The sequence below is a fragment of the Vulpes lagopus genome, chromosome 18 (assembly GCF_018345385.1).
Source record: "Vulpes lagopus strain Blue_001 chromosome 18, ASM1834538v1, whole genome shotgun sequence".
Lineage (NCBI taxonomy): Eukaryota > Metazoa > Chordata > Mammalia > Carnivora > Canidae > Vulpes > Vulpes lagopus.
In genome coordinates this window covers 44241301-44263770 of record NC_054841.1, presented here as the reverse complement: position 1 = coordinate 44263770, position 22470 = coordinate 44241301, and the positions used below count along the sequence as shown (strand labels likewise).

Genomic DNA, 22470 nt, shown 5'->3' with positions numbered 1-22470 from the left:
AACTAGAGGAAGAAGAATCATGACAAGCTGGTGTATTTGCGCAGACAGCCTCTGCAATGAGCTCACACCAGAAAGGACAAAATATAGGTACAGGTTCCAGAGTCATAACTGAATCCCATCTACTGAGGCAGATCTATAAGTATAATGTGAAGAAGGAGTATCTTGTAAATAAAACACAGCTAAGTAAAACCATAAAGGAACTTTTCAAAGGTTTGGGACAAGATAATGTTGATTGGCAGCAGAATAAAAGAGAAGCAAACCTACTCAATTTTGTGTCGACTGGAGTATTTAATGCCTGTAATATGAACAAATAAGGAATGAGGTAAGACTATAAGAGTGGGATGAGGAAGCCAGCATTAATATGCAGGAATGAATCCTCAAGTATCTGGATAGTCCATAAGCATTTCCATTTCCCAAACTGGTGGGATCACATGCCAGGCTACAGTAAAAACAAAATGCATGTGAGATTATTTGTGGTTATCTTCAAGCATTCATAGGAAACTGAAGAGGTGCTGGGTCAAGGCTGGTGGCTAATATTGACCTCCGGTTTCACAAACAGAGAAGGCAGTGGACTTTTGCAGCTATGCAGCTGTGGGCTGGAGGGCCATCTTACTCATGACTATGGTTGGGATTATTGGCACAAAGTTCTCATCCTCAGGTGTCAGCTTGGGTTTCCAAAACAAATTGTGTCAGCTTAGCCATACTTGTCATGTTTTTGGTAGGACCATTAGACTAGGAAATTACTAAGAACCTGTTACCCATGGAGCTGAATTTCATTAAAGGAACCAACAAATAATGACACCTTTCAAGCAAGATGGAAAATTATGCCTAAGAGGATGACAGTACAATAGTGAAGTTCCACACACAGAGAGCCCTACTTGATGGGTTGCAACCACACTGGAGCAGATCCCTGGATGCCTGTCCTGTTCAGGATGTTTATTAATAAGTTGAACCAGGATAAGGGTTGAGTGAAGGTTAAGCTGACAAATGGGTTACAGTACAAAGAAATGTCAAATCTTCTAAGTCCATGTTTCCTGAACATCAGTCATTTATGTACCACCCTAACAATTTCCATTACTGTGTACCAGATGGGCTTAAGGAATTTCTTTAAATTGGCTAAGCTTTTTAAAATTTAAATTTATATAAAAAGTAGCTATGTATTTGATGTGATAATTATGTTGCAAAGTATAGATTAAAAGGAACAATGAAATAAAAGTATAGAAAATGCTCAACTGAGTACCACCTAAAAAATTTCTGGGCTACCTCTAGGGGCATTTGTAACATGCTTCAGAAGAATGGGACCAGGTGACATGACTGGGATACGATTTTTCTTCTCAACTCCTATTGTGTCTCTGACAGCCAGCACTTGCAAAAAACCACAAAAAATAAACAAACAAACAAAAAATAACAAAACCAAAAACCCAAGAAACAACTCTTCCTGAGATTCTAAGAAGATCCTATAACTTTTATAAAGTCCAACTCATGCAGGGGTAGATACAAGTGTCAGGTTTATTCTATTTTGGAAGCCCCGTATATAAGAAAGAATTCAAAATTACTAATGCAAAATGCCTGCAGGCCCCTGGAAGGGCTCTGGCACCAGAAGAGCCTTGAAGGATACTTGACTATAACTAGATATACCATAAATCTATGTCTTCCTGCATTACTTTTTGCCACATCCATGGAATACTGCTCTATTATTTATTCACTTTTAAAAATCAACTTATTTAAAGACAAATAAATCTAACCCATCCTAAGCAATAATCATGGTGATATCACAATTTGATGTGCTAGTTAACATATTTTATGTTATTTTATGTATTTATGTATTTTGTACCTGTCCTGAAGCATTACTCATCTGCAAAGCTCTCAGGAAGCTCAGACTTCTGGGCCACCTAGAATAAAATACACTTGGGTCCACCTTAAAGGATGGAACACAGAATAGAATGGACTTTGTGGGCCTGAAGATCCTGGAGACCAAGTTCCTACATATTGTGAAAATATCCTCCACAAACGTGAGAGAGGAATGAGCCAACTCCAATCCTGCTTTTCACCTTTCTAGGTCTTGCTTTCCCAACCGAGGCCCTGAGGATGGGTGTATCTTGGCCCACAAGTCATTCAACCATTCTTCTATTTAAGCACCACGATTGGGTACCTACAATATAGCAGGCAGTCAATGTGAAATAACAGGCCCATTAAAATACTTCCCTCTGCACTGAGACACTCACAAGACCGTTGCTAAAATTGAGATTTGTGACCCTTGCAACAGGAATGGAAGAAGTGTAAGTTCCTCTGAGGGAGACCAGAAGAGCTTTATAAGGAAGGCAACCTCTGAGTTGAGCCTGGAAGGATAAGTAGGCTCTGGAAGGGGTTCCAGAGAAATGCATAAGAAATGCACAGAAAAGCACAAGAAGTGCCATATAAAGTGAGGGGCATTGTGCTTTGGAGAAACCACAGATCCAGTGTTGTTCACTATTGCTAAGAGCCCCCACATATTCTGTGGAAGGGGAACTGAGGCTGGACAGAAGAGCGTCTTGTAGGCCATGCAAACACACTTAGGTTTGACCCTGTGGGTGATGACAAGGCACCACTGAATACTTTTTTTTTTTTTTAATACTTCTTAATAGTAGAGTGACAACGTGAGAGCCAACCAGGTGAGGGTAGTCTATGTGTGAGATGAATATAAAGGGTGGGGCATAGATGCATGTGAGATCTATTTAGGGTGTATAGGATTTAATACATGCAGGTAGTAGGAAGAAGAAAAAGTGTCTAAGACAACATTCAGGTTTCAGCTCTAAGAAACTGGTGGACTGGTACAATTCACCAAAATATGGCACCTAGGAAAATAGCCAGTGTAGTGGGAGGACCAAAAGAGCTCGACTTTGGGCCACCTCAATATGAGGAGTGGGTCCTCAAAGCAGAGATGACCAAGAGAGAGTTAGAGAGATGAGTCTGCAGCTCAGATACAGGCAGGCAATGGAGACAGAGACCTGTAGGGGGTATGCAGCAAGGCCAGTGGATGCCATGGATGAAATATGAGGTAGAAAGCCAGAGGGTTCCTCCAAACGAGCACCAGCAGTTCTGCCTACAGCAATATTCTGGAACCAGCTCACTACGTGTCCAGTTCGTCCCCTAAATTAAGCTCCACTAAAATGTCTAAAAGATGAAACAAATAAAAGGCTGGAGAGAACAAACATTATTTGACTCACATGGAAACAAACTCTTCCTTACTGTAAGAGCCAGAAGTGACAAGATCATTAAAACAGAACACTGCAGCGGGAATGGAAACTGAAACAAAAAGCTTTATGAAAATCAGATTATCGGAGTTTCCCTGACTCAACTGGTTGTTGGTGAAGGGGACCGACCGGTCAGGCACCCAGGACCTCCAGCTGCAGTCCTGTCATCCATGGGAATCACCACTTGAGACCATTCACTTTCTTTCTAGTTCTAAGCCAATCAAAGCACCTTTGGAAAAAAGAGTGTATTTTCCTTGGCCTACAAATCCCCTAACAGCAGGGAGTATTCCAGTTTCCTACCAGACACTAGCTCCTGGGGTGGAGCAATGTCTTGGCACTGTGGTTTACACAGGAAACCGAGCTCGGAATCCAATTAGGACAAACAATCTAAGGCCCGGGCCTCCCTTTGTGGTGGCCTGGGTTTCTGGGCCTCTAAAGTTTTCTGGGCAGTGTTCAGGCTAGCTAGTTAGCAACAAATATGGCCTTCTGGACCTATCAGAAGTTGCAACATCTCAGAGTGCTGTTAGCACCAGGAAGAAGCTAAGGGATCACTGAATGTGTGGATGGCAGATAGCCGACTTAGTCTCTCCCTGGCATCATGGACACTGATAATCAGTTGTGGTGACATATCCCGATGGAGTACCTCAGAACCCTTCCTAAGGGGCGTCCGGGTGACTCAGTTGGTTAAGCGTCTCCTTTGGCTTATGTCATGATCTTGGCATCTTGAGATTGAGCCCCAGGTCTGGCTTCCTGCTCAGCAGGGAGTATGCTTTTCCCCCTCCCTCTGCTCTTCCTCCTGCTTGGTGCTCACTCTCTATCTTGCTTTCTTTCTCAAATAAATAAATAAATCTTTAAAAAAAAGAAAAAGAACCATTTTCAATATAGTACCCAAAGCCTTCAGGTAAAGTTGGCCCCAAATGAATTCTGTCAATGAAGAAAATGAGGCTCAAAGGCTAAATGACCTACCCAGGTTCTCACTGCTGGCCAACATCAGAGCTGGGGTGCAATGTGGCTCTCCAGAACTATCTTTGACAGTAGGCCAACACTTAGATTCTAATTCCAAATGGGAAGGTGACTATGTTCTGTATGCCCCCCAGAGCTTCCAAATGATCAATAGGACAGGCAAGAGTGGAATATCCAGACAAGAGCTCTGTGGTCTCAGTAGATAGAACTTGAAATATTTTTTTTACAGCAAAGGTTAAAGATTTATATTTCTCTGCGTTCATCTGATATATGGTCAGGATTTTTTATCATGTGACCCAGTTCTGATTACAGGTCACCTATGTCTAACCCTTGTGTGGGTGCACTATTTTCTGTTGCATTTCCACTTCTAATTCTTTATGCTAATGGACTCATAGGAAGCCTAAGGCCTACCAAGGCAAAAGTAGTTTCCCAATGCCACCCAGGGCTGAACCCAGAAATGGACTTTCTGATACTGTGTTCAACCTATCTACCTGGTTAACCAGTTGTTTCTGCTCTTCAACTGTTCTAGTTCCTTACATTTAAAGAGGCTTTGCTCTGGTTAAGACAATTAAAGTTCTTCCAACTGCAGAGATAGCAGCTCTAGTGCCCTTAGGTCAGGTGGTATCAAGTGGAGATAAAATCACAATGGTATCCTGCTGATAGGTAGCCACAAACTGTCAATCAGCAATGATAAATGCAAGTCGAAACCTAAAAACAATAATTGCTATGATTAAGGTCTGACTTTAGGAGTGTCTTCACAGGCCTGACCAACGAAGAAAAATCCTTTGGTTGAAACTTTCTAAAGTTAGACCCAAGTGGGTTAAATAAAAATATGTTTGACATAAATGAATCTATTCCAACTTTTTCAAAACTGCATTAATATATTAAGACTCAACCCATCCAAAAAACACTATATACAGGTGCTATGGGCAAGGGGCCATGACCAACTCTTGTATTTGGTCCCTGAGGCCAGAAGTATGCCTGAAAAGCTCCTTAAACAAATGAGACATTTGTCTTCTATAATATCCAACATGTCTGTCCATAAAATTGTAAAGATGAACCCAGGAGTGCATACAAACCCCTGAACTAATGCCCTATTACTTCCCCAAAGGAAGATGCTATAGCGACTTTCATCTTCCTCTAAAAGACATAGTTGTTGGAGCAGATGCTGTCCAGGGGCACGCAAGGTGCCTTGCTTGGTGGTGACTAATCAGTTTCCCAGAGGACTCTGTGGAGCCAGTGAGCTCCGGAGGAAATAGATGGCCATGAATCACAGTGGTCAGGAGTGGAAAATATATGATTCACATTAACTAAAAGAAAAGGCTGAGGGAGAAAAAAAAAAAAACAACAAAAATTAAAACCACACACACACACTCACACATCAGCAAATATCACACTGAGCATGTCAGTGTAACTTCTGCTCTTTCAAAATCCAAAGAAGGAAAAAGAGGGCAGATTTTCAAAACAAGGCCTAATAGATCTACTCATGGCAAAATGGAACTAGCATAATGCATAAAGTAGTTACATAAAAAGAAATGAATTATTTTTAGTGAACTTGATATTTGTTACGAGAAAAAAGGAACTAATATATTATTCTTCATTCAATCTCAAATAGTCCTTTAGACACCTTCTTCAATTTTTGTTAAATATTATCAAGCTTTAAGATGTTAACTTTTATTAAAGTATACTTTATCTTTGTAGATAAAATTCTTGCCTCATTACTATAAGCATTCTCTGTAGCAGCATTATTTGATTTTTCAGTAAGGAGTTACCTAGGAATACAAAATAAGAGAGTGAAGGTTGGAGTCCCTAAGAACCTAATCAATAAGCAAGTAAACAGAGAAACAAAAAACAAGCCTCTAAGCTATTTGGATCAATCACTTTGAAGCAATGGAAATTACTAGAAACTATGAGAAGAGCCATAGAGTTTAGACTTAGAAGTATAAGCCAATGAATAATCTGTGTAGGCATAAATTTTGAGTTTCTTTGTCAGTGCTTAAGTAGATAAATATGAATCTGAATTAGTTACAAGAAAACATGATCAAGTATACAAAACATAAAATGAAGTTCATATTTGGATAGGATTTAATTTATTCTGCCACCAGAGATGGCCAAATGGATTTTGAAATTGGTATGGACCAGAAATCAAATGATTTGACAGTGTAGGGCAGGAAGGTTTTGGGTGGGTGTCTTGGGTGGGGGCGTTGTGTGACCATACTATTATCGCCAGTGGTTGTTATGATCTAAGTGGTGATGTTACGAACTAAAATGTCAGCCCTTTGGGGAGTGGCAGCAACCAATGAAAAGGCAGAGTCCAGGCATGTGGAACTCTGACATGAGAGAAAGCAGAGAGGAAGGAAGGAGGAACCAACAGTGTGATCACCACCCCCACCCCCCCCACACATACCAAACATGCTGGCATCTGTTCCATGGAGCTGGGCCTCCAGCAAACAGCCTGGTTCAAGCCTTCCTAACTTGTATTTCCAGATATCAAAATTCCTAATGTATGCAGAAACCACACCCCCAGATAATAAAGACTATGTGTTATTTTCCAGTTGACTTTTCTCAATACTTTTGGTATAAAACTGGAATACAAGTGATCTGATTAACCATGTAGACATTGAAATCTCATATTTTTCTGCAATTTTAGTATAACCTTTTTATTACAAAAGCAATACAAGTTTGTTTTAGGAAAGTTCGAAAATAAATTCTAAAATACATAAATTTAAATGATTAGCTCTATTAATCCTTTGTAGTACATCCTTCCAGAATTTTTATGAACTGATCTGTCTCCACATCCTGATTGCATTTCATTTCATTTTGTAATGTTTATTATAACCTGACATACGTTGAGTATTTACTTGCTTATGTATTATCTAATTCTCCCACTAGGGTGGGAAACTTTGGTGGAAGCACTTTGTCATGATGGCTTATTACTAACCCCCTCTAGCCACACAAAGTGTCTGATGCATAGTAGGATTTCTTAAAGATTCAATGAATGAATGAAAGAATGGAGAGTTGGTACACAGTAAATATTTGAAAAACTGAAAGCCAGGAAGTACAAGTCAACCTGCTGAAAGTCAAGGAGATGGCAGGTGGACTGGAATATTTTTCTGTTGCATCTCATTGTTCTTTACATCATCTGCTATTAGGTAACTGGCCCATATATTTTTTAAATATTTTATTTATTTATTCATGAGACGCAGAGAGAGAGAGATTGATAGAGAGAGAGAGAGAGAGAGAGAGAGAGGCAGAGACACAGGCAGAGGGAGAAGCAGGCTCCATGCAGGGAGCCTGACAGGACTCGATCCCAGGTCTCCAGGATCACACCCTGGGCTGAAGGCGGTGGTAACTGGCCCATTAATTTCTGTTTGAACTCAATACATTTGGCTATGGAATGTATTTAGTTCACTTTTGACATGTGAGAAATTGTAGAAGTGGTGGATTTTGTGGGAAGTGAAAGAGAGGCAACTCCATGGATGCACTGGCTGTGAGCAATCAGGGTCAGCGTGGAGAGAGTGTGGGAGCACCACTGGGGAACGCACAAGTTCCCACGCCCGAGAGTGGACTAGCTCTGCTCTTTTCTCTGCTACCAGGATCTGGCTCTACACTGGCAGGAGGACATATCACAAGTGTCTCTTACCCATACATGGAGGGAAAAGGGTGAGGAAGCTGAGTAACTTCTGTAGGGACAGAAGAAAGAAAGAAGATAATAATAAGCGTGCTCATGTTTCTCCTTTTTAATTTTTTAGATTTATTTATTTATTTATTTATGATAGACATAGAAAGAGAGAGAGAGAGACAGAGACACAGGAGGAGGGAGAAGCAGGCTCCATGCTGGGAGCCCGACGTGGGACTCGATCCTGGGACTCCAGGATCACGCCCCGGGCCAAAGGCAGGCGCTAAACCGCTGAGCCACCCAGGGATCCCTCATGTTTCTCCTTTATCTAACATCTGGACATTTGTAAATCACCAATTTCCCATTTACAGAAAAAAAGTAGTCAAGGAAGTATGTCTTGATTTAATAAAGATCCATTGTGTTTTTACCAGACAATGACTTTCTGGCAGAAGCTTGAAAATTTGATCTCTCCCTTCCCTTTAATTTTTTTTCCTGAGGATGAAACACCATGGAACAATTCCTGAGTATACCATTCTGATGGGGCATAGGAACACTGATGGGGGTATAGGATTTTTCTTTTTTTAACGTTCTATTTGGAAATAATATTGACCTTACTATTGACCTTAATATTTTCCTTACAGCAAAATTTACAACAGTCCAGAATCCTTTTTAATCAATAAGAAGAGAAACAAAAATGAGAGAATATTTGAGTAGACAGTTCCCCAAAGAAGATAGACGAATGGAAAATAAGCACATGAAAAGGCGGTTGACATCACTAGTCTCTAGGAAAGGCTAAACCCAAAATAAGATGCTACTACACTTCTATCAGAATGACTAATCTCAGAGAGATTGACAATACCAGTTGTTGGTTAGGATATGGAGAAACTGGCCCCGCATGCAGTGCTGGTAGGAATGCAACTAAATGGTACAGTCTCTTTGGAAACCAGTTTGGTGTTCCTTAAAAAAACTATACATGTACTTACCACATGTTCCAGAAATTTTGCTGGTTAAGGGCCTACCCAAGATAAATTAAAATATATGTCCACATAAAGACTACATGTGGGGACACCTGGGTGGCTCAGCAATTGAGCGTCTGCCCTCGGCTCAGGGTGTGATCCTGGAGTCCTGGGCTCGAATCCCACATTGGGCTCCTTGCAAGGAGCCTGCTTCTCCCTCTGCCTGTGTCTCTGCCTCTCTCTCTGTGTCTCTCATGAATAAATAAATAAAATCTTTAAAAAAAAAGACTACATGTGGATGTTCCTAAGGAGCATTGTTCAGAATAATAAAACTAAACACAAACCAAATATATATCAGCTGTAGAATGGATAAACAAAAAGTGATATATCTATACAATGAAATGCTATTCCACAGTAAAAAGGAAACAAACTATTGACATATACTATGATGTGAATAATTTTAGTAACACTATGCTGAGTGAAAGTCAGACATAAAAGTCTACATATTGTATGATTCCATTTACATGGAATTTCTAGAAAACTATATATTTACCCAAACACACTTATATATTTAAAATGGGTGAGTTTTATGACATGTAAATTATAAACCAATAAAAGTGTTTGCATGAAAAACCCAGCGTATTCTTTTTTTTTTTTTTTTAAGATTTTATTTATGTGTCTCGCAGAGACACAAGGCAGAGAGAGAAGCAAGCTCCATGCTGGGAGCCTGACATGAGACTCGATCCCGGGACTCCAGGATCGTGCTCTGGGCCAAAGGCAGGCACTAAACCGCTGAGCCACCCAGGGATCCCCAACCCAGCATATTCTACATATTGTTCCACACTGTGCTTTTTTCCTGCTCAAAACTATAACTTGAAAAGAGTTTCCTATCAGCTCATTAGCTCTCCGTCTTTTGTTAGTGGTTGTATAATGTTTCATTATATGGCTGTGCCAAAATGTAAATAAATAGCCATGCAAAAGAATATTCACCTTTCCTCATTCAGCCCAAAGGCCTTTGAGGTATTTAGCTTCTGCTGTGCTTGGTTTCAAAAGCTACAAATTCCCTTCTTCCTTTCCCGAAAATCTGTGAAGTGCCCTGTAGCAGATGCTGACAGTGCCTCACCCATAGCCCCTCAGCACCTACTATCCTCCTACGAGTCTAGAGTTTTCACAGCAAGTATCAGTGGCACTCTTGCTGAAGATTCTGACAGTAGCATACCTGACTCACCACTGGGTAGACCAGAAGACCAGGGAGTTACTACCCTCTGAAATGGTCCTCACCAACAGAAGTGGATAGAATACTCCAGTGACCTCACAACTTGGTGAAGCAACTCTGAATTGAGGTAGAATCATCTCCCAGAGCAAACCCGCAGGACAGAGCCCCTCCTTGCCCACAGTGGGAATCTGCCCATTAACACAACTGCTTTCTCTTTCCTGTCTCATTTACCCACTGCCCCCACCATCCTTCCCACTAAGAAATGACACTTAGTAATTGGCTCCCATAGCTGGTACTCTCTGCTCCACCTTGTGCATTTATAAAGACAGAAACAAACCACTAAGTTCACAGACATTTTGATTTAGTATTAATGAGGCACATGATTTCACTAATGGATTAATCTGAATGCTCTAAAGGGACAAATAAGGTGCCATGGCTAATACATTAGCATTAAGGCCTGCGTTCACTTGCTTGCCCAGTATGTGGACACAGTATAAATAACTTATGAGTGTTTGCAAAGACGTTTAATCATTCAGGGCTTAGGTTTTTTTTCTGCAGACCTTCTTCACAGGGCCAAGAACACAACAGTCAAGCCACCCTGAGCATATGCTTTATGACTTATAACTCACAGAAAGCATAACACGGCAAGTCTTTTCCATGCTAACTTGGAAAAAGTCCTGTATATTTATGGCTGCAAATTCCAACCAACATAAAAGCTCTGCCTCTTCTCCTTCCAGCCAAATTGTAGTCATGCCAGACGAGAGAGCCAAGGTACTGAGAAAAGCAGAGAAATGAGATTCTTACAGGATTCCAGCCTTCTCCTAAAATGTAGGAAAATACACACATCAATATAACTGACAACTTAATCATTCCACTTGCTCCTCTTATTTCATTCTAAGCTTGAGCAACTGGTAGGGGCAGATGCTAGGTCTCACCATTTGAGGCAGCTGGCCAGGTGGTACAAATTGTAACTGGGATAGAAGATCTCAAGGACTCCAAACACTTTGTGAGTCCGGGATGAGCAGTCACAGTACAAGATAAGGCAACAATCCCCAGCTGAGGTCTGAGACTGCCAAAGAGGCTTCTGGAACCTTAGGGTGCACAGCTTTTAATAACCATGTCATCTCCCATTAGTAACAAATTATAATATCGTTAAAGATTTGGGATTTTGCCCAAAGTGATAACTAAAACTGGCACTGGCAAAACTTTTAAATTTCACATTGTATTTGTACAGTTTAGAGGCAGGCAAAGAAAGCACAGTAGAGTGCCTTATTGATTCTAAGCCAAGGCGAGTAGTAGAAACTTTCCCAGTAAAGGCAGGATATACCTTTCTGCCTCTTAACTTGAGTTTGGACATATGACTTCCTTTACTCAATAAGATAATACAGAAGTCTCCGTTAAGAGGCCTCTTGGGTTTCCACTTGCACCCCTGTGCCTCTGTCTGGTCATGAGAAGAGCCTTCTTCAGGAAGCACCTGCCCACAAGCATAACTTAGAATGCACTCCAGTAGAACAGGTTTGAACCTATATCTCAGCCAAGAGAAGTCAGGCCTAGCTGGACCTATGCCAGAAGCGAGCCAACCAGCTAAGCTCAACCCAGATAAACCAAACCCCAGCCAACCTTTAGTTGCATGAGCTAAGTATTATTAATTAATATTATCAATTTTCCACTGAGTTTGGGGATGGTATGCTGCAAGTGACAGCTGAGGCAGAGAACAAAGGGGGAAGTATGGGAAGCCAAGGGGGATAACGCACAATAGCTTTTCCTGGTTTCCTTCCCTGGACAAATGGGTGGCAACATGCAGGATACAAGGATGAAGCCCAAAATTACTTTAAAAAGATCCTCATGATTTCTCCAAGAATCCCTCAGCTTCTGTTCCCTTGGCAGGTAATTCCAAGATGTATCCATCCTATACCATCTGTCACAGAACCCTTTTGGGATTGAGCCTCAGCTACTCACTGTCACCTGTTCATGGTCACATCCCGATGGCCTCCCACCCTTCCCAATCCCACCCGCTCCTTCACTGTGTGTCTAAGCATCATTGAACACAAATTCTTGACTGAAGCTAAGATATGGCTCATTTTGACAAGTAAAAACTAATCATCGAGCCCTCGAGCGTTCCAGGCACTGTGACACATAGACAACTTCACCACTCTCCATTTTCTCATCTGTAAAATGGGGACAAAGACAGTGCCTCTCTACCTCTCAGGGATGTGTGAGGAAAGAACAGGTCATGTACCTAGAACAGGACCTGACTCATAGTAAGTCTTAAAGAAATGCTACTCTTTCCAACAAGACTCACTCATCCTTATTACTATCAGGCTTCTAAGCTGCTTCCGCATGTTGGAAAGAACCAGCAGGATTGAGGAAAATACGAGAAAGAAAAAACAGTGACGAGAAAAGAGGGAAATTCTTCACAAAACCACTTTAAAATTCTTAGCCAGTGGATGGCAGCACGAGCTTTTAAACAGTGAGCCAGGAGAGCAAGAGGGAAAACAGGCATTCTCCACCGATTATATTTAATTTGTGAGATTCTGTAGCCTGGAGGGAGGAGAAGCCTGAGAACTGGAGAACTAGAGAACATACGAGTGGGTCCAGTGGAAGATACGAGTCAGCTCCTCCGTGTGCCGGCCAACGCATGAGACGTATTTGCAGAGGAGCTCTTTCAGATGGGCTCCGCACTGGCCTGACGATCTTGGCCTGGTGAGCAGAAGCAGGCTTGCTCTACACCCTACCAGAGCACCCTCTGGGTACCACAAAATAGAGCACTCAAACTGCACCTCTAGGGCCTTGGAACTCAGCCAGGAGACGGAGACGGATCACCCAGTTGGGCTTGAAAATGCTTCCCCAAGGGGGAGGGGGGATCTTCCCAAAGGTAGCTGCTTACTTGCTGCTTGCCAAATTCTCCATTCGTGATGTCATCCCACCAGCCCTACCCCTCTATAGCATGCTCCTCAGTCCGAGATCCAGACAGAGGTCAGGGGAAGGGAAGAGGGAACGCCCCATGTGCTCTGATCACATCTCTGTTGGGGCCGCCATTTCTGTCAAACCCGCAGGCCATGTTGGCATAGCAGGGTTCAGGGGTTCAGCCAAGTGCACCATGGAAGCCATCACACAGTCTGGCTTTGAACCCCATCTTGTCACTGTCCAAGTGCGATCCAGGACAAGTTACTTAACCACATAGCACTCAGTTTTCCCATCTGTAAAGTGAAAATAAAAATGATCCCATCCTTATGGAGCTGTTGTGACGATGAAATGCGACAGTGAACTCGATAGTATTTTCATGAGGCCAAGTGTTCATAAGCTGAAGCCCTCCTGAAATTCCATGGGAACAAAGAGATTCAGGAGACCCGATCATTTGACCCTTCCCCCTCCCTCTCTGCTGGCTCCCTCTAGGGAGACACGAGAGAGCCACACCTTCATCACCTGCCACCCCCCAGTTGCTAATGGGAGGGCAGGGAACAGCAAAAGCAAAGAGCCTTTCCTACCAACTGGGCCCCTGCACTCTGACACGCACCTCCCTCTCAATTCCCCTTTTACAGGGCTGGGCGGGAGGGAACAGAGAAATAAATGGCCTGTGTCCATCTCAGCTTCTTCCTGCTGTCCTCTCTTCTCAGCCCACTGCCATTTTTCTCATAAGTTGTCAGTCAATGCACGTGGTTTCCTCTCAACCATTCTCTATTGTAATATTGTTAATTCCCTCGGCACAATACTGGCACTTCACGTGGTGTTGTGGGTTGCAAAGATGACCACAGTTCTCCACTATATGCCTGCCCTTTGCAAGACAGCTTTGCAGTTCCTCCCATCAAGGGCTGGAGTCTATTCCTCTTCTCCTGAATCTGGATTGGCCTATGACCTGCTTTGGCCAATAGAACCTGGCAGATGTGACCCTGTGTCCTTCCAAGCCCTGGCCTCAAGAAGCCAGGTGTATTAGTTCTCTTGGATCCTTAATGTATGGTGGGGAAGGGGGGAGGCAATGAGATACACGCAGAACAGAGGTGAGTTATCCCAGGTGAGGCCACTATCCTACCTGGCAGCTGATGGAAGATGCATGTGTCAGCCCAGCTGAGCCAGCCAGACCAGCAGAGCCCGATCCAAACTGTCACCCTGTAGAACCCTAAACTAACTCAATGCTTTCATTTTAAGCTAATACGTTTTGGCACGGGGTGGTGGTGGTGGTGGGTTTTTTTAAGGCAGCAAAAGCTAACTGATGAATTGGGCCATAAAAAATATGATTAAAGACTTAAACTTGCCTTATATTCTGCATGCATTTATTGATCCTTCATAATAATAAAAAAATCCTCATATTCTGGTCCTGCTGCCACCTCCAATATTATTGGAGCTCTACACGTACTAAATGTAGGGTAAAACAGTGGACATTCTGGGCAAGGTAGAGATCAGAGCTATTCACAGTTCATGAGCGGCTGCAATGACATGCATATAACTAAATACAAGATGAAAGACACAAGTACAAGTGCCACCATTCCTATGAGTAAAGGCTGCCCAGAGTGAAAGCAGAAGCCACATGTCGTATTTCAACATTTGCACCCAAATCAATTCCCCAGTGTTGTACTTCTGAAAATATTTTCCACTTGGATAAACAACACAGTGAAATAGTGTCTCAGAGCCCTGCCAGTTCCTGCTATTGTTAATTGACTGTTGCATTTCATTGAAGTTATTTTTTTTATAGAAGTCAAACATGAAGATGTTTTACCTAACAGGAAAGACAATGGAAGTGAAAAGGAAACCTCTGACCTCAAAACACAAATCTTTCACAGCAAGATAAGATGTCAGTATTTATATCTGGAATTTTGTACTTCCTTACCCTACTGTCATCATCGTCAAGGAAATTCATATATTTTTTAAAGATTTTATTTATTTATTCATGAGAGAGAGAGAGAGAGAGAGAGAGTGGCAGAGACACAGGCAGAGGGAGAAGCAGGCTCCCCACAGGGAGCCCAATGTGGGACTCGATCCCAGGACCCAGGAATCACTACCTGAGCCAAAGGTAGACACTTAACCGCTGAGCCACCCATGCATCCCAAGATAATTCATATTTGATGCTCTGTGATATTTATTTCTCATGCCTTTATTCATGGTCTACTGGCAGTCAGAATCTGTGCTAGTAAACGTGAGGCAAGGAGGAAACAGGAGACAGGCCAATCCCTGGCCTCATGCAGCCAGAAGTCAAACAAAAAATAGCAATGTTGGTGACATAGAAGTATCTGGTCATACAAATGACTTTACATGATATGGAAAAGTATCTCATGTGACACGAGCAGATCCCATGGAATCTAAGCTCATGGAAAGAAGATAGCTGACTTTCTGAGAGATCGTCCTTAGGTCTAAGTCAGTACTGGCAGCATTTATCTGAGATTCAAATTAAGGAAACAGAGTCACAACAAGATCATGTAAAGCTGCTTCTCTTGTTTTACTGTCTTGTCCTCTTATGCCAAATTTTTCTCTGAAAGCAGCTGTGTCAAAGGCCCTAGCTCTTGATCCAGAAGGAATAGACAGCTGGGCAGTGGAGGATCTCACAAGCTTGGGTAGAGTAGACCTGGATTCAAATCCCAGCTCAGTGTGTGGCTCTGGGTGAGTCACATAATCAAAATGGGCCCCTATTTCCTTACTTGTAAATGAGTGTAATGCCATCTACCTTAAATGGTATTGTAGTGAGTGTGAGACAGTGCAAAATGATGACAATGTTAATGCTACTCATGAATCTGCTATAGGGGCAGGGCTGAACAGGAACAGTTCATTATGGACAACTTGTCTCTGTTCTACTTGGCATCCCTGGGGGCAGCTCCAAGGCTGGGAACTAGAGCCACCCAAAGTCTCAGTCACATATCAGCATGGCCTTAGGTGGGGCTGGTGGCTGGAACCCCTCCACATTGCCTTTCTGTGGGAATAGCCAACAGTGGCTGGTATCAAAGACAAAGGTGCCTAAAGAATGAGAGAACCTGGTACAAGCCATGTTATCTTTGATGATCTGGCTTTGAAGTCACTCTGTGTCACTTCTGCTACCTTCTCTCTGTCATTGAGTTCTACCAAGACTCCAGGAGAGGGAAAGTAGACTTCCCTGTCTGAGGGAGCATGGCAAGGTCCTAAGCAATATTGTTGTGGCCATTTTGGGAAAATAAGATCTGCCAGTGATGTATACTGACATCCCTCTGGTTCTAATTCCCTGTCATATGGAGACACCTACAATCCTATAAAAAAAAAACAAAAACAAAAAGAGAGAGAGAGGGAGAGAGTAAAAAGTAGGGTTAGGAAGAAATGTATGAGAAAGGGAGAGAGCAGAGAGAGTAAGGCTTTCATGTTGGGATGAGGTCTCACCATCTCAATGTCCCCTCAGTAAGCAACCAGCTTCTCTGTGCTCCTTGGTGGCCCCATTTCTAAGATGGAGACAATAGCCATGCCTACTTCATGGTGGTGGTGTGGGAATTCAATGAATTAATCCATTAAAGTGCTTAAAGCCTCACCTAGCACGTAGTCAGTCCATGCCCCATAGATGGGAGCAGCTATAGTTTATGTTCTCCATAACCATCCAGGTTTATGTGGCCAATGCAGCATACACTGAATCCCTCAGATACCTGGAATCAGGTAAGCAGCTGCCCCTGTCAGAGAAGTCACACCCATACCAACATAACCAAGCTGGAGCACACAATCTCTATGACAGCACAGTGGAACCTGGAAATCAGGAAAAATCGCTGGGTCTTATAATCTTGATGTTACATACCCTTCACACCAGCATGTCCCTGCCTTCCTCTTTGTCTTCAGTTCAGCCCTGGCCTCCCCAGAGTCCCAAAGGGCTTGCACATTTTCTCTTTTCCAGTAGTTCAGAAGTCTGGATCTCTTGTTTCCATCTACAACACACAGAATCAGCTGTTTAGAGTTTTGGAAGCAATTTAATAATGTTGTGAACAACCGCATAGAGGACTCATCTTGTCGAGTTCTGGAAGGATGCTGCAATGACAGCTGGGAGAACACTGAATGGCCTTCCCTTCCTTTTCTGGCCTTCATTCCCATCTCTGGGCCAGGTACTTAAAGAGGGCCTTTCTCTACCAGGATGTTCTCTAAATCCCCATGCCAATGCTCAGATTTCTGAAACTCCAAAATACTCTTTCACTTAAAAAAATGGAGCTGATTAACAGCCAAGCTGTATTCTCTTTCAGTTAAGTGTCAGTTTTTTCATTATCCACTTGCATCATATCAGCTTCTACAAATTTAAAGAGTCATGCCATCTTCCCGTCTAGGACTTTGGAGATGGGACCAACCTGAATATGAAATTCCAAATTATCCCCCTATTTCATTTTTTTTTATCAATGCTCTAACATTTCAGAAATTACCTAAGCACACAAATGCAGTCAAATTGCTCACAAACAAATAGAAACAAGACACAAATATTAGGTCAAAGCTCAAGGGCTTTTGGCCATCATAACTGGAGCCCACATCCTTGGCAGAGGTGGACACTGTTATAATTTGGGATTATATCTTTCCAGATCACTTCTGTGCATTCAAAGACTTAATCTCTCTCTCTCTTCCCCAACCCACCCAGATATACACGTTTTTTTTTTCCAAATAAATGTTCACCATGAGCCATCCTGTACCTTGCTTATTCCATGCTCAAGATTTCCTATCAAACTCCCTACATCAGTATAAGAAGAATAAAGCTGGGGGGATCCCTGGGTGGCGCAGCGGTTTGGCGCCTGCCTTTGGCCCAGGGCGCGATCCTGGAGACCCGGGATCGAATCCCACGTCGGGCTCCCGGTGCATGGAGCCTGCTTCTCTCCCTCTGCCTATGTCTCTGCCTCTCTCTCTCTCTGTGACTATCATAAATAAATTAAAAAAAATTAAAAAAAAGAAGAATAAAGCTGGAAATATCACAATTCCAGATTTCAAGTTATACTACAAAGCTGCAGTAATTCAAACAGCATGGTTCTGGAACAAAAGCACAAAGATCAATGGAACAGGATAGAAGTCCCAAAAACAAATCCACATATGGTCAATTAATCTTTGACCTAGGAGGCAAGAATATACAATGGGAGAAGACAGTCACTTCTACAAATGGTACTGGGAAAACAGGACAGCTACATGCAAAAGAATGAAACTGGATCACTTTCTTAGTACATCATACACAAAGAATAAATTCAAAATGGATTAAAGATCTAAATGTGAGACCTGAAACCTTAAAAATCCAGAAGAGAGCAGGGCAGTAATTTCTCTGACATCAGCCCTAGCAACCTTTTCCTAGATGTCCCTTGAGACAAGGGAAGCAAAAGCAAAAATGAACTACTGGGACTTCATCAAGATAAAAAGCTTCTGTACAATAAAGGAAACAATCAATAAAACTAAAAGGCAACCTACAGAATAGAAGATATTTGCAAATGACATATCTGATAAAGGCTCAGTACCCAAAATATATAAATAACATAAAACTCAACAACCAAAAAAAAAAAAAATCCAACTAAAAAATGGGCAGAAGGGGATCCCTGGGTGGCGCAACGGTTTAGCGCCTGCCTTTGGCCCAGGGCGCGATCCTGGAGACCCGGGATTGAGTCCCACGTCGGGCTCCCGGTGCATGGAGCCTGCTTCTCCCTCCGCCTGTGTCTCTGCCTCTCTCTCTCTCTCTCTCTCTCTCTCTCTCTCTCTCTGTGTGTGTGTGTGTGTGTGTGAGACTATCATAAATAAAAAAAAATGGGCAGAAGACATGAACAGACATTTCTTCGAAAACATACGGAAAACCAACAAGACACATGAAGAGATGCTCAACATCACTCATCATCATGGAAATGCAAATCACAATTACAATGAGGTATAACCTCACACCTGTCAGAATGGCTAAAATTAACAACACAAGAAACAACAAGTATTGGAGAGGACGTGGAGAAAAAGGAACCCTCTTGCAGTGTCGGTGGGAAGGCAAAGTGGTGCAGCAACAGTGGAAAACAGTATGGAGGTGCCTCAGAAAGTTAAAAATGTAGCTACCCTCTGACCCAGGAATTGAACCAGGTATTTACCCAAAAAATACAAAAACAGTAACTCAAAAGGATACATGCATTCCTATGTTTATAGCAGCATTATTTACAAGAGCCAAACTATGGAAGCAGCCCAGATGTCCATCAATAGACGAATGGATAAAGATATGGTGTGTGTGTGTTTGTGTGTGTGTGTGTGTGTATAATGAATATATATATATGTGTGTACATATACATATAGAATTGTTGGATCACTCTACTGTACATCTGAAACTAGTGTAACACTTGTGTGTTAACTACTGGAATTAAAAAATTATAAAAAAATAAGATTAAAAAGCAACAAGGAAACTAATTATCTTTACATGCAGTTTGTTGTGTGGAGAGGCTTGCAGTAATGGGAAGTACCCAGAAATGGATCACCTGGGGAAACAGCAGTCACCGGTCCCAAATCATGCTGACTCCAGACAATTCACTCACAGAGTGGAATGGCAAGTGGAATGCTCACACAATTCAAATTATCCCAGTCTCTTTGCCACTGTCTGCATTCTCCCTTCACATTTCTCTAGTGGAACTACTGGCCCCTGCGTGGTGCAGTCGGTTATGCATCTGACTCTTGGTTTTGGTACAGGTCATGACATGGGTTGTGGGATCAAGCTCCACATCGGGCTCAATGGAGTCTGCTGGAGATTCTCTCCCTCTGCTCCTCCCCCCAACTAGCATGTACTCTCTGTCTCTGTCTCTTTCCAACAAATAAATAAATAAACCTTAAAAAAAAAACCAACAAGGCTGGAGGTGCCCAACATTCCATTTCACAATCTTTTAGGGAATCATGACCCACAGTTTGAAAAACACTGCCTTAGATGACCTAGAATAGCTAACTAATAAACACTATCCTCAGAATATATAGATATTTCAAAAATTCCCAAAGAGGATGTGTGAACTCCGGAGAATAAATCCATACTTACAGATGCCCATTTTGAAAACCTTTATAATCCAAATCTTTCATTCAACAAAACAGGAAAGGCCAACCCCATATATATTTCCCTCTAGTATGCACATATGCCTGTATATTCATCCATTTGAAAAACTTTTAAATGATTACATTGTAGACCTCCAAACTTACCTCAAACTTAGACCTCAAACTTAATGACTTGTTTCAACATGTGTAGCACAGGGGTGCTGGTCTTAATTTTTTCTTTGCTCATGCACCATCCTGCATCATACAATATGGAGCCTTAGGTAGGAATCTGCATTAATACTGTTGATTGAGTTCTAGCATTCTGGCCAAATTTCCAATTTTGATTTAACAAAATAATGTACTAGGGAGGTTGACAAACACATCTGGCCATTGGAAGAAGGAGATCTGCTGTCACTATGGTGTCTCAGTTACCATGCTTGGAACATTAGCCCATGGTTTTAGGTATCTGGTGCTCTCACCACCTGGGCAAAATAGAATTAAATGTTGCAGCCAATATTCAATTTTCACTAATGTTGCTGCAGTAGCATCCCTAAGTGCTTAGACAAAGCGTTTTGAGCCTCTGGGGGAAAACATCTGCCAAGCAAAATGCTATTAGCCAACTTCCAAAGGGCCTTTGACTTAGAAAAATAAAGTAACTCACCAAACCTAAGAAGTATAGATATTGAACCAAGCTAATGGTGGACATATAGGATATATGTTATAAAATCTTACATACAGAAACATAAAACACCAGCCATATAGAGATCATCTGTGTATCAGAAAAGTATAACTGAACACTTCTCATTGGTGGGGGTGAAGTAGCTGGAAAGGCCTGGGAAGCTGTCCCACCCTTGCTGTGTTGGTTGTACAGAGGCATTCCCTCAGCAAAGGGCTTCTGTTCTCACTTGGTCATTGAACTTTAACATGGTGGTGTTCCTTAAACAAATGCAAATTCATTTCAAACTTACATTGGTTGCCAAACCGACCAGATTTTCTCTTAGGGAAGACTAAAGTGTTTTTCACCTTGACAACTTTAAATTGTCTTAAGTTTTAATTTCATTGCTCTGTGGAAAAAGCTAAATTTATGGGAGAGTATCTTGATCACCACTATTCATTAATTAAACAAATATTGGTTAAGCATCTATTTGGTGTGATTGCACACACCTGATATTCATTGGAAGTTCTAAAGCCTTTATGAAGTATTTAAAAACTGAAATCCTCAAGGTAAAAGCAGATTGAAGAAAACAGGCTGCCAAACAATATTACCAAAGTGTTAAAAGAAAACATTATTCTATAATCCTAATGAACTGGGAAACATGGAGTTACACAAAGTAAAACAGGTTTTTTGTTGTTGTTGCAAGATTTCAAGAGCCTCTACGTGAATATAATCTGGAAGGGTTAACTTCTGTTTCGGTATCTCCCAAAATTCTTTAACCAAAGAGCTTTTATTACTGAATATCTCAGGATTAGGTCAGCTGTGAAAGATGGTGACCTGGAGTGTGTTTTCTCCCTCTCTTTTCTATTTCCTTAAATTAACTGTATTGGAGAAAGGCAGTGCCATCTCTCTTTTTAGGGAGGAGGACAGAGAGAAAGACTGCAAAGATAACTGTGTTACTATTATCAGAGTAAGACCTCGTATGTCCAGGCTGTCCAACACAGCACCCACTAGGCCTGCATGGCTATTGATCGCCTATAATGTGGGGAGTCTGAATTCAGATGTGTTTAAGTAGAAAATACACACCAAGTCTTGAAGACTTAGTAAAAAAAAAGGAAAACACTTCATTAAAAAATGTTTACATTGCTCACATGTTGAAACTGACATATTAAAGAAAATGTTATTAAAATTAATTTCACCTATTTTCAAAAACATTTTAAAATATAACTACTACAAAATTTTATTTTATTTTTAAAGACTTTATTTATTTATTCATGAGAGACAGAGAGAGAGAGAGAGAGGCAGAGACACAGGCAGAGGGAGAAACAGGCTCCATGCAGGGAGCCCGACGTGGGACTCGATCCCGGGACTCCAGGATCACGCACTGGGCCAAAGGCAGATGCTTAACTGCTGAGCCACCAGGGATCCCCTACTACAAAATTTTAAATGACAAGTTTGGTTCACATGATAGTTCTTTTCTTTCTTTTCTTTCTTTCTTCTTTCTTTCTTTCTTTCTTTCTTTCTTTCTTTCTTTCTTTCTTTCTTTTTTTACATTTTTTAAGATTCAAATTCAATTTGCCAACATACACTATAACACCCAGTGCTCATCCCATTGAGTGCCCTCCTCAGAGCCCCTCACACAGCTACCCCAACCCTCTACCCACCTCCCCTTCCACAACCCTTTGTTTGATTCCCAGTTAGGAGTCTCTTGTGGTTTTTCTCCCTAATTTTTCCCACTCAGTTCCCCTCCTCTCCCTTAAATACCTTTCACTATCTCTTTTTTTAATTTTTAAAATTTTTTAAATTTATTTTTTATTTATTTATTTTTTATTGGAGTTCAACTTGCCAACATATAGCATAACACCCAGTGCTCATCCCGCCAAGTGCCCCCC

General features: G+C 41.7%; 1 protein-coding gene across 7 annotated transcripts in view; it reads right to left on the bottom strand.

The window, feature by feature from the left end:
* RIN2 (Ras and Rab interactor 2) overlaps positions 1–22470 on the bottom strand; it is a 229881-nt gene that overhangs the window by 160234 nt on the left and 47177 nt on the right. For all 7 annotated transcript variants that reach the window (XM_041732125.1, XM_041732119.1, XM_041732126.1 and 4 more), the window contains exon 2: positions 16727–16853. The gene's annotated coding sequence lies outside the window, so the exon portion shown is untranslated. The remainder of the gene's footprint in view (positions 1–16726; positions 16854–22470) is intronic.